This window comes from Vipera ursinii (assembly GCF_947247035.1).
Source record: "Vipera ursinii genome assembly, chromosome: 3".
Classification (NCBI taxonomy): Eukaryota; Metazoa; Chordata; class Lepidosauria; order Squamata; family Viperidae; genus Vipera; species Vipera ursinii.
Genome location: NC_139516.1, coordinates 140,279,563 through 140,293,468, shown reverse-complemented (window position 1 = coordinate 140,293,468; position 13,906 = coordinate 140,279,563).

Here is a 13,906-nt window from a genome sequence, read left to right as displayed (position 1 = left end):
TTATACAGGGAATCATTCGCTCACTGTCAGTCATAATTCTTGTTTTTTCAGTGTTTACTTACAATTTGGTTCTGTCAATCACCAGGATATAAATATTTTCACCCTTTTACACTGAGATTTTTCACCTATTCAATCAGAATCTGTATTCATCTCCATTCTGCATAGATGATTCTTATATACTGTTTGAGTCTTTGGGTAAAAATTCTAACTCTGTTCTCTCTATAAAATATTTTTAATTTTTAATTAATTTTGAATTCAGACAGCTTAATGCACTTCTATAAAATACATGTAATGTAGTGGGTCCGACGCAAGGAAGAGACGCCAGCCGGAGTATGTGTTCAGCTCTTTATTGGGGGGGTAGCGTACTGCTGGAACAAGGGCTACCTGGCCTCCTTAAATACCCAGCCAGGTAGGCGACCAGCCAATGGGGTTGGCCCTAGGTTTCCCGCCGAAACTATGTTTCCCGCCAAAACTGTCCAGGCCAACGCCCCCTGGTGGCTGTTGCTATGCATATGACTTGGATACATAACACCCCTCCCCCCTTAGAGAAGAACCACATTACAACTATAGAACAATATTATAACTATATACACTGTGTGTTAATGCAATGCAACTGTGGGGTGGTCACTTGCACACATAGTCCACTAAATAGGCAGGTGTCCTGTGGGGTCTGGTGGACCGTCTGGGTGTGGCTTGGCCCTGGACTTGGACAGCCGGCTCGTGAAGCCTCTGTGCTGGGTTGAGCAGAGCTGGTTGCAGGAGGCCCTCCTCCTCTGGTTCCGGTTCTGAGTTGTTTCCGGTTGGGCTGACCTCCCCTGGGGCATGGCTATCCTGTTCGGCATGTATGGTGCACTCAGGGACCCTTCCTCTGAGCTGGTCGATGTGTCACCTTATGTATCTGTCCCCCTCCACCCCCACGATGTAAGTTTTCTCAACCACTGTCCCCGAAATCCATGGATGCCCTGCCCCATAGTTCCTTGCCCAGACCAGGTCCCCCACGTTGAGAACCCTGTGTGCTGCTGCTGCTGATGATGATGGTGGCCTATCCGTCTCTGCTGCTACTCAGTCCGGGTGTAAACGGTCCAGCTTGGTGATGAGACGCCGTCCCCATCGAAGTTCTGCTGGGCTCTTTCCGGTAGCAACGCATGGTGTGGTGTGTTGGGCAAGTAGAAATTTTGCCAGTCTGTGATGCCAGTCCCTGTTGATGATGCGCCGGAGTGCGTCCTTGGTCATCCTTACCATCTGTTCAGCTTGCCTGTTAGTCGATGGATGAAAAGGCGCGGAGGTGGCGTGCCTAATCCAATTCGCCTTCAAGAATGCCTGGAAATCAGTAGCGGTAAACTGAGGCCCGTTTTCTGATACAATGACGTTGGGGAGGCCGTGTGTGGCAAAGAGAGCTCTGAGCACCTGGATTGTCCTAGCCGATGTCATGTTGGGAACAGGGACTACCTGCAGCCACTTGGAGTGGCTGTCCACTACCACTAAGAACAGTTGGCCCTGAAATGGCCCTGCATAGTCAATGTGGATGCGGGACCAGGGTGTGTGTGTGGCCTCTCACCTGTGTACTGGTGTGTGTGGCATTTCTGGCCTGGATCTCTGGCACGTGTAACAGGCCTTGACCCGTTCCTCAATGTCCTTGTCCAGCCCTGGCCACCAGAGGTAGCTTCTGGCCAGTGCCTTCATCCTAACCACCCCCGGGTGTCCCTCATGTAATGATTCCAATACCCTGCCCCGGACTGCAGTGGGGATAATGACCCTGCTTCCCCAGAGGAGGCAACCCCTGTGCGTGGAGAGCTCATGACCCCTGGTGAAATAGGTCTGGAACTCAGGCCCCGGGAACTTGTCCTGCCACCCTGTGCAAACCCATGCGTGTACCCTGCTCAAGATGTTGTCAGTGGCTGTCTTGCTGGCAATGTCCTTGGCATGAACTGGGCATTCTGGTAATTCCTGCAGAGCTAGGATCTGCGTTGCTGGTGCCGGGTCGGGTTCAGTGGTGTCAAGGGGTAGCCTACTTAAGCCATCTGCGTGGCCCATCTCCTTCCCTGGCTTGTGCACCAGCTTGCAATTGTAAGCTGCAAGGAAGATGGACCACCGGAGCATTCTGGGGGACAGTATTTGGGGGGTCTGCTTGTTCGTGGTGAATAGGCCTAGCAGGGGCTTGTGGTCTGTGTAGACAGTGAACTCCCTGCCATACAGATAATCGTGGAACTTCTTGATTCCGGCCATGATTGCCAGGGCTTCCCTGTCAATTTGGGCGTAGTTCCTCTCTGCTCCAGACAGCGTCCTTGAATAGTAGGCTATGGGGATTTGAGCCCCATTAGGCTCAAGGTGACTGAGTACTACGCCCACACCATAAGGGGATGCATCACATGCGATGCATATGGGCTTTGTCTCTATGAAGTGTGTTACCGTGGACTTGTCAGACAGCAGTGCTTTTAATGCTCTAAAACTTTGCTCAGTCCAGGCCCATGCTGCCTTTTTATCCAGTAACCTGTGAAGTGGCTCTGCAATGGCTGCCTTGTGTGGGAGGAATGTATGATAGAAATTTAGCAGGCCCAGGAATGCCTGTAGCTCTGCCTTGTTCTTGGGTGTGGGTGCCAGTTTGATTGCCCTCACCTTGGACTCTGTGGGGTGGATTCCCTTGGCGTCTACCCTGAATCCCAAGAATTCTGTGGAGGGAACACCTATGCTGCATTTCTCCCTCTTTAGTTTGAGGCCAGCTGTGCGCAGCCTGGATAGCACCTCCCTCAGCCTACCTGCCAGCTCTTCTGCTGATGCTCCTGCAATCAGGATGTCATCAAAATAGGGGCAGACTCCTGGGATGCCCCTGAGTGTTTTCTCCATAATTTCCTGGAAAATACCAGGAGCTACGCTGATCCCGAACTGCAGCCTGTTCACCCAGAACTCTCCCCTGTGTGTTACTATGGTTTGAATGTCAGCTGTTGCCCTAGTAACCGTGAGTTGCTGGTACGCCTGCGCAAGATCGAGCCTTGCAAAAACGGCGCCACCTTGGAGGGAAGCGAGAACGTGGCTGACCGTGGGGACCGGGTAAGTGTGCGGGTTCAGGGCGCGGTTCACCGAGCACTTGTAGTCGGCGCAGATTCTTATCTCCCCGTTGGATTTGAGCGGGGTGACGATTGGGGTTTCCCACTCCCCCCCATCTACGGGCTCTAAGATTCCCTGGGCCACCAGCTTATCCAGCTCACACTCGATTTTGTGTTTGAGCGCGAATGGGACTCGCCACGGCCTAACCCTAACGGGGGAACGTTCGGGCTTAGCTTGAACGACAAGGGGGGTCCTGTGTACCTGCCCAGTGTCCCATCGAAGACGTCTGCGAACTCCTTGCAGACGGCCTCGATGGAGTCTCCCTGGATCCGGTGGATCCCGGAGACTGTGATTCCCAGGGCCTCAAACCAGTCTAGACCGACTAGGCTGGCTCTCCGGCCCTCTACCACTACAACCTCCAGGTTCTCTTTGCGACCCTTAAACCCCACCGAAACAGTGGCCTCCCCCCTTACCTTGACCGGCGAATTCTGGAAGTCGGTCAGGATTAAATTTGTAGGCCGTAATTTAATCCGCTGCTTGCTCCGGCTGTTAATGTGGTTAAGGGTCTCATCTGAAATGATGGAGACCATGGATCTGGAGTCAAGCTCCATGCTGCAAGGAATGCCTTGCAAGCAGATTATTAATCTAATTTTGGGTTTGAGCAGCTGGCGGCTATCCATGTGATTTTGGTCAGGGCCCCAGTACCTTCGAACGGCAATTCCTCCGGTTGCAGCTTGTGGATCTCCTCTCGGGGGCGGCGGCTACAACAGACCGCGGCTATGTGGCCTGTTTTCTTGCAGGCCCGACACGTGGCCGACCAGAACTTGCAGAGGCTGCGCATGTGGTTTCCACCACGCCCTGCGCACTTCTGTGGGTTAGTGGCATTGCTAGAGGGCTTGGGCTTATCTGGGCATCCGCCTCGATGGTCGGGGGTCGACTTCCGCTGGAGGAGGTCGATGCTTTGTCTGCCCTCGTCTGAGGCAACCTACTGGTGGACGCTGGCTGCCAGGCCACTGGGGTTGGCTTCCTGCATGGCCTGGATGGCCCCACAGGCTGCCTCGTGGGCCAGGATGGCGTCCTGGGTTTCCTGGAGCGAAACCTCCTCCCCCTCGAACAGGCACTCCCGCAGCCTCGTGTCCCGTAGGCCGCAAACCAGCCTGTCTCGTAGCCGCTCCTCCAAATTTGAGAACTTGCAGGTGACAGCGGCTTCTCGTAAGGCGGCGATGAAATCGGCCCCGGACTCGTTGGGCCGCTGGTTCCTCCTCTCGAACTGGGCTCGGGCAGCCAGCTTGGATCTGTGGGGCCGGAAATTGGCGTTTAGCTTAGCTACAAGGTCCCGGTACGAGACGGTATCGATGGCTTCTGGAACGAACAGGTTTGCGGCGACCTCGAGGAATGCTGGTCCGCCCAGGCAGAGCAGGGCTGCCGTTTTCGAGCCGTCTTCCGAGATTTGGTTAAATCTCATGTACAGCTCGACATGTGACAGGTACCAGGCCCATTTCTCTGGGTGGCGGGTGTCGAACTCGTGGGGTTGACCAGCTCGTGCCATTGTCCCGTCGGTCGTTGCGGCGTGTGGTTCCGTTGCTAGCGTGGTGGCCTGAGCCGGTGTCTTGCGGTGGCCGGTTGGCGGTGGCTGGCGGTCGCGTTGGGAGGACGGGAAGATTCCTCCTTCCTTCAGCGTGCAGTGCGCTCCTCAAGTGACTTCAGCTCCTTGTCGGCAGCAAATCCCATCCTCGTCGCCACTGTAATGTAGTGGGTCCAACGCAAGGAAGAGACGCCAGCCGGAGTACGTGTTCAGCTCTTTATTGGGGGGGGGGGTAGCGTACTGCTGGAACAAGGGCTACCTGGCCTCCTTAAATACCCAGCCAGGTAGGCGACCAGCCAATGGGTTTGGCCCTAGGTTTCCCGCCGAAACTATGTTTCCCGCTAAAACCATCCAGGCCAACGCCCCCTGGTGGCTGTTGCTATGCATATGACTTGGATACATAACAATACATGTGGGTTATAATTCCACTTTTTAAAAATGGTGCAATCAGTCATAGTTTGTTTCTTCCTCCAGGCAGCACTGAAGATAGTTTTGGATGCAATTAAAACAATCTTGGCACATTATAAGATTAATATGAACACCAGCATACCATTCAAGCATTCCATCTAAGAATAGTTTGTAGATGCTGCTAAATCAGAACTTGCTGATGGCTGGATTTAGCTTGGCTTACTATCTGACTCTATCCATTGTGGGTGTAAACCATAATTTATTATTTAATAAATGTTCATAAACTCAGCTAACTGGTCTGTCAATAAAGCTTGACTTAAAAATGACTATCGTGTTTTATCAAAACATGGCTTGTGTCAGGCTTTCTTTAGGGTAGCTAGAATATAGCTGAAGCTTCTCCAAAACACTAAAATTGGCACTTATTCATCTTGCCTTTCCTGCTTTGTTCTTCCCACATTCTGTGCTAGGTAGTGGCTGATGATTGATGCTTTCAGAATTCCTGTGAGTGAAAACTCTAATTTCCAACATATTTCCCACATTACTTTGGAGTATTTTCAATCTGCTATGGAAACAGGTTTTTTTGTTTTCTAAACCAGGATTACCAACCTAGCAAATTATAGTTTATTCAATAAACTATGATTAAGTAAGTCTAAGCTTTGGGTGATGTGTGACCCAATTCAATATGTTAACTCAGTTATTATAGGGGAATAGAAATGCAAGGGTAAAGAATTTTCTCCCATTACGACTATGTATCACCTTGACTGATGAAAGAGTTCTTGAGAACATAAAACCTGCTCACTTATTCTGGGCTCCAATGAGATCATTGCCTTAAGACAGACAAAGGAATTTATTTCTAAAAACAAGACTGAACAATACGCAGCCCATAGCAATCTAAGATGATCACTTTGTATATTTAAGAAATTCCAATATTTCTAATGCAACTCAATTGTTAATTTTTCAGACTAATCTACATGGCTTCTTTTCTGAAAAGTGCTTATGAACGCTTAAATACTCATGTCAATAATGAAACTGAAGGAAGTCTTATTAGAATAGTTCCTATGTTCATTTGTGCTCTGTATGGTACATATTTATTGCTACCTTTAATACTGCTTGATCTTTTGGCCTTGCTAAGTGAGATTATTCCCTCCTACCTCCTCCACATCATGTTCTTCCCACGGACAGGATTAATCTATCTAATAACAGGGTCCCACTGACAAAATTGGCTGGAACACATCAAGTTTGATGCTACCATGAGGGGTCACAAAGCAAGTTATTTCAAGAAAACGCATGTCTGCATGCACCAGTAAACATCTGTTATATGCAAAGGCATATTAAACAAACTGAAATATCCTCTCCATTGTCCTCTTAGATCAGGGGTAGGCAACCTTGGCTCTTTAATGACTCATGGACTTCAACTTCATCATTGACAGAATTCCCTTATTATGCAGGTCTAACCAGTCTAGGGACGCGGTGGCTCAGTGGGTTAGGACGCTGAGCTTGGCAGAAGGTTGGCAGTTTGGCGGGTCGAATCCCGAGTGCCGCGTAACAGAGTGAGCGCCTGTTACTCGTCCCAGCTTCTGCCAACCTAGCAGTTCGAAAGCACGTAAAAATGCAATGAGAAAAATAGGGACCACTGCGGTGGGAAGGTAACAGCGTTCCGTGCGCCTTTGTCATCTAGTCATGCCGGCCACATGACCACGGAGACGTCCTCGGACAAGCGCTGGCTCTTCGGCTTTGAAACGGAGATGAGCACCGGCCCCTAGAGTCGGAAACGACTAGCACGCATGTGCGGGGGAACCTTTACCTTTACCTTTAAGCCAGTCTATTGAGCTGAAACACCTGGACCACGAGACCTCAGGTGAATAGTCCACCTTTTCTGCAAAGCCTACTTCCCATCAGTTTCCAGCCTCATTGGAGGCATCTAGCAGACTCTCAGGCTAGAATTTGCATCAGACCTTTCCTTCCTGAGCTGGCCTGCTCCATCTGTGCCTGGAAAAGAAAACTACCGGTAGTAAATGAAACAAATTTCCTCATTATGTGAAGAACAGAAAGAGATACCAATCCACATTCTCCCTACCACTGAGACATGTGCAAATTGAGTCTAAATAGCACGATGGAATCATATCAGTGAAACCCTACTCTCTGTCATCATCTTCCTCCACACTCCAGGTCTAATGGTACCCTGGATACAATTTTTTACCCTGTCTTACAGTCATCTTCAAAAATATTATGGGAACCGACCATTCCAAATTTCAGTACAGACCCTATTTTGAGGCAGACCTGAAGCAGTGAAAACAGATACGCTTGCATTTTATGTTCCAGAGCTTAAAAATTGCTTTGCACTTTCTTTTATTAGTTATATTTGATTCTCATTGTTTGTTTGTTTTTAGCAATTTAATGATCTTATTCTTAACAGGACTTTAGCTTGAAAACTACACATGGTAAGCAAATTTAGCATTCAAATACATTAGCTTGGATTCCGTCCCAGGGTGCAATTTTGCAAATGCATTTCAAATGTCACTAAATATAAAATTCTGTCTAGGTGTACCAAATGCCTTGATAATCAGCCTGCAGCTAAATATAGAACAACGGCGTTTTGCATACACAGGCATGAATCCTTTGGCACAAAACTGTGTAGTGCAACTTAGTTTGCCTTGCGAAACTTTCTGTGGATAAGAAAGAAAATGATTACCACTGATTACCGCATTAACCTCCACATTTGTCATTAGTGACCTTGAACTGGTAATTCTGGGCCGCCTGCATATTTTTCTTCAAAGACTCTCTTTAGTGTAAAGAGGTATGCTTGCAGTCAATTATTCCTACAATACAGTACCTAAAGCAGTTCCGTTTAAAACATTTGGTGGAATAAAACCTTTTAAGCCACAGCTTACCAGAGACGTTGCCTTTATCTGAGAATAAGATGGATGTAATCTATCAGTCTTATTGCTAAGCATTGAAATGCTCTGTTAGTCATAACCAAAATACCTCAGTGGATTGTGTGCAGGAAACTTATCTGGAGTGAGAAAATATTATATATGTGGCATCACTGTCAGGAACACTGTCTGGTCTTAGTAGCTGCTAGCTTATCCTAAAAGCAAGAGCTTGCTTAGTTAGAAATATAAATCTCACACGCCCCATTCATACAACCAGGGCTTTTTTTCTCATAGAACGCTCAGAACGGAGTTCCGGCACCTTTTTTGGATGGAACCTTGTAGGGTAGGCAAGGTGGGTTGTATGATGTGTGAGTTCCGGCACCTTTTTCTTTTACAAAAAAAGCACTGCATACAACACATTTCCTTGAATTACAGCAGGGGTAGGCAATCATGTAAACTTCCTAATCAGAATAATCCATACACTCAACTAAAGCTGAGATAGTTTTTGCTTAAAGTAACACCATTTAGTTAGCTCCAGGGCTTTTTTTCTCATAGAACGCTCAGAACGGAGTTCCGGCACCTTTTTTGGATGGAACCTTGTAGGATAGGCAAGGCAGGTTGTATGACATGTGTGAGTTCCGGCACCTTTTTCTTTTACAAAAAAAGCACTGGTTAGCTCTATCATGCAAGTAGTTCATGTACTGACATACCTCCCACCTTCTAGGACACAAAGAAAGGGTTCCTAATGTACTGAAATGTGATCCTAGACAATGGCAAAAAGGAGGAAACCATAGTTTATGGGTAAAGAAATGAACCCCTTCTTCCCAAAAAGAACAGAAGGGAATGTGATTTTCTTCAAGAAAAACAAAGGACTGTAAATGCTACTTTAATCTCTATTGCAAATATACTAAGTCCATACTGATTAATAGAATGTTCCAAGCCCATCTCTTTAAAATAACTATTGTGTCAACATTTGGGATCATCTTGCACTTCGGAAGATACCTGCCTTTAAAGAGAATTTCCATTGGAATACTGAAGCTCTCCTTGTTGGATTTTGATTTTAGCATGGATGGTTTGATTGGAGGCGGAACAATTGCTCAAATATTTTGCCTTTGCTGCTATTTTTACAAATAAAGATAACCATTTCCTTGTTTTAAGAAAAGGTAGCAAAATGTCGAAAGCCAGTCTGGTGTGGTGGTTAAGGCATCAAACTAGAAACCGGGAGACAGCAAATTAGGCACAAAGCCAGCTGGATGATCTTGGGCTAGTCGCTTTCAGCTCTAGGAAGGAGGCAATGGCAAACCACTTCTGACAAACTTCGCCAAGAAAACTGCAGAGACTTGTCCTGCCAATCTCTAAGAATGAGACATGATTGGAAAAAAAGGAAAAAAAATATCCTAAAAACTAAAATATTAATTTGAACTTTGGTGTTGGAGAAGACTCCTGTAAATACCATTGGCAGGGAAGGAAATAAACAAATGGATCATCTAATAAATTAAACCAGAGGTTTCATTCAAGGCACAAATGACCTTGCTCAGATTATCCTACTCCAGACACATTATACAAAGGTCTAAGTCTATGGAGAAGGTTCAAATACTTGGAAAGGTGGAAGGATAGAGACGTTCAAGCTGGAAGACTATTATGCCCAAGAGAAATCTGAATTGTGAGAAGGAAAAATAAAATGAGGAAAGATGAAAAAGTCATTCTAGACGGGAGGGCCCACAAAAAATATCCATGGTTAAGTTAAATTTGTAGACTACTTTTCTTCAGGTACAATGTTATTTATAATGGGAAACTTTAAATAAAACCTCAAGTCAGTCTCCTTTCACATTGATGTCATGTTGGTTAGGGATTATGGGAGTATTCTTGGTCCGGAACTTTGGCATAAATTTGGGGTCTGGGGCCTCTACTCAGGGCATTAATTCTGCAAAGAAAGAAAACTTACATGCAGCCAAAATGTCCTCCTCTTCTTCTATTTCTGATATTCAGGCAGTTATTGACATTACCTCTATATTTTCAAAATATGTTTCATCCATTTCTAAAAGAAGTATTACCAATAAACTGTAAAATTTTGGGGGGAAAAAAATCAAGGGAGACTTGAAGGGGAAAAAAAAGAGGGGAGGAACACTTCCAAACATGCTATTTTGTTCAATTGGCATGAACTGAGTGTTGCAAAGAAAATTTGAAAAAAAGAGTAAAGGAGCAGAATTCCATGGAATAGGAAACATTGCAGCAAAAAGTAAACACGTTTAGAATTCATCAGCACAAGAAAGGATGACAGTAGTCTAATTATTTTATTTATTTATTTATTTATTTGTTTGTTTGTTTAATATTTCATGTTTCTAGACCACCCATCTCCTGTAAGGATTTGCCTTTGTCCAGCTGTGACCCTACTTAGCTGATTTTGACTGATCTAAAGAAGAAATTAAGTAGGGTCACACCCAGCTAGTACTTAGATAGGAGAACACTAAGGAAAGTCCAGGGTTGTTTTTTTTTTATTGAAAAGTTTTATCATACATTTTATCTTTAACAAACCCCCCAACCCCTCCCCTATCCCTCCCTCCTTACCCCTCCCCCCCTCCCCCCCCACTTCCCAGAGCTAAGTACAAGGTATAAAAAACAAAAAACAAAAAGAATCATAAACAACCATATGCTAACAACCGTAAACTCTAAAATCTATTACTCTCTAGCTCATATAGGATAACTACAAACACTATTAATATAAAATATATAAAAATATATATAAAAAAAGAAAGGGAAAAAGAAAAGGAAGACTTATTCAAATGCTACATGAAACTTCTTAATCCCGTATTTGTTCTGGATATACTCAATCCATTTTCTCCACTCCATAATATAGCGTTCTAGCGAATGATCTTTCAAATAGGCCGATATCTTTGCCATCTCTGCCAGGTCAGAAACCTTTAAAGTCCATTCTTCTATAGTCGGCAGTTCCTCCTTCTTCCAATACTGACCTATTAAGAGTCTTGCTGCCGTAATTAAATTCAACATCAACTTAGTGTCCACAACTGTAGCATCTGTAATTATTCCCAACAAAAAAAGTTGCGGACAAAACTTTATCCTCTGTTTAAAAATCTTCTGCATGTTCCACCAGACTTTTATCCAAAAAGCCTTAACCTTTTTACAAGTCCACCATATGTGAAAATATGTTGCGTCTTCGTCACCGCACCTCCAACATTTAGGCTGATAATTCGGATACATACTTGCAAGCTTTTTAGGATCTAAATGCCATCTATAAAACATTTTGTAAAAATTCTCTCTTAGATTTTGAGCTTGTGTAAATTTTACGTTCCTCACCCAAATCCTTTCCCACGTATCCATTGTAATAACTTCTTGGATATTTTGGGCCCATTTAATCATACAATCTTTAACAAGCTCTGTTTCTGAGTCAATTTCTATCAATGCAAGATATATCCGTTTGATATGTGCTGGACCCTGAATTCTAATTTGCTTTATCAAATTTTCATCAGTCATTGTAAAACCAAAGTCCAGGGTTGTTGAAGAACACAACAAGCAAGCATCTTCATATTTTAGCAAAGAAAATCCTGATGACATCAGGAATCAAGCTCAGTAAAAAAAAGACTATTTAACTGATACAATAGTGTAATATGTACATAATAATGGAATCATAAACAATTGTGTAAAAATGAATTTCTTTATATACCTAAAATACTTCAGACCTGATTTACTCAATCTTCCTTGGCAGTACAATAAGCAAGAATACGGTATATATGTAGAAAGTAACTGAGGGAAATTGAATGGACAACATATTACAAAATATGATTTCCAAATGCCAGATAAGCATAATATTTGTGATGTTATAATCCCATTAAAGAAAAAAAAACATGTGCATAGAGCAGAAGAAAACCTAAACATATATAATAGAAGATGTTTTCATAATTTCTGTCCCACAACTGTTGGAAAAATAATCATTGCATATGTGTGTGTTACACTTAAGTATGTTTGTGTGTATGTGTGTGCTAGACTTAACACAAACCCAAAATAACTTTGGAATACAGATATATTTTGTATTCTTTTTGCAGTGGTTTCAAAAGAGGCAAAGCTGCTGGTCTCACTGAGGAATTGATTGTGTGGTTTGACCCTCAGTGTAATAACAATAAAAATATATCTTCTGTGGCAATTGCAGCTTAATTTCTCTTGGCTATGTTAGATATTCTTATAAATTTTTACTATCTGGAATTGTGAATATAAGCACGCTGAATTGCAGAATTTTGTTGCACAGCACTTTTGTAGACACTAAACCTGTTCATGCATAGAGTATACGCACATTTTATTCAAATGGAAAACATTTTATTTTTAGTTAATTAGTCAGGATTCCAATTTTCCAGAGTATATATGGGACTATTTCCACATTTTTCCAGGCACAGAAATCTCCATCATTATATACAACTAATCAAACTATAAAAGGCCGTAGCTTAATATTCTAATCCATTATTTAGAACAATGCTAAATTATTAGACTGTTTAATCAAAAAGAAAAGCCTCTCTTGAGACCACTTTGCTAGCTTCATTTTCATTTATTCTCTAAGACAGGGGTAGGCAACCTTGGCTCTTTTATGACTCGTGGACTTCAACTCCCAGAATTCCTGAACCAGCCATGCTGAGGGGAAAGAGAGGTTTCCAAGCTGAGCCATGCTGGCTCAGGAATTCTGGGAGTTGAAGTCCACGAGTCACAAAAGAGCCAAGGTTGCCTATCCCTGCTCTAAGAGTTAAAGCTGCTTGATCCCACCTGCTGATGTCTTAATAAATGAGTTGGCAGAGAGGGCTCTAATTGTTACACTGTTCATCTTTTGCCAGCAGGAATAAAAAAAATGCAGAGATTTATCAATGCTCCCCCTCCAAAAACAAAATAAAACACTATCTATGATGGGAAAATAAGTTATACAAGCATAAAATATTTTTCTTGATTTATTTTAGTTTTTTAGTGTGCCTCTGTTATTGTATTACATTATATTAATGTTAATATCTGGGAAATGCATCATTACAAAGAGTCATGTTTCGCTTTCTTAGGTACCATTTAATAGCAACGGTTGCCTGTGGTTGATGAAAACCGTATACAACTTTGGGACTTGTGGACTTTAACTTCCAGAATTCTTCAGCCAGCCATGCTGGCTGTGGGATTCTGGGAGTTGGAATCCTCAAGTCTTAAAGTTGCCAAGGCTGGAAATCCTTGCAGTGTATACAATTCCAGCAATTTAATTAAGGTTTTCAGTTGCCTGTAGAGGCAACTATTTCCAGATAAGTCTATAATAGACCTCTAATTGATGCAAGATTTTGTTAAAAGTTAGAGGAATATGTCAATATTTCAAGATATCTGAAATTCTTAAAAAAGATCCTAACTTATTTTCTCCCAAGCTTATTTCAAATTGCCTCAGCCCACATTAAGAAATTTTTGGTGAGTGAATGATTAAGAAGAGAGTTCCCCCCACACACACCAAGTCAATTCTGGGAAAATATTGATAGATTATATCTGATCTATGAGCCAGCCCAAATCTTATTTAAGTCCCAGTGAGTCAATAAAACTTTTCTCTGAGAAGGTCAGCCTAGCATAGGATTGCAAGACAGCTAAGCAGAGAAGTTTTGTGATTGTATCTGAAAGGAAAAGCCATCTTGGAAATGAAATTTCTCTATACTAACTTGTTTCTAACCCTTTTTAAAATAGTTTGCCATACTTCCTGGCTTGTCTATTTATTTGGGCTTCCATGGTATTCTAGAGCCAATTCTTTATTTTACAGATCATAATGGAATCATTCTGTGGGATGTCAATGAGGTTCCTAGGACAGGAAGACAGGATGTTGGTGGTGTTATTAGATACCTGCTCCTCTGCCAGCCCCTCGCCAAATACTAATACCCTGTGGAAATGTTCCTTACAACTTTTACTTCATTATTTCTCAACATTATTTATTATGAGTAAATGAAAATGAAGGGAAAACGAAGTATAGCTCTCACACTACTGA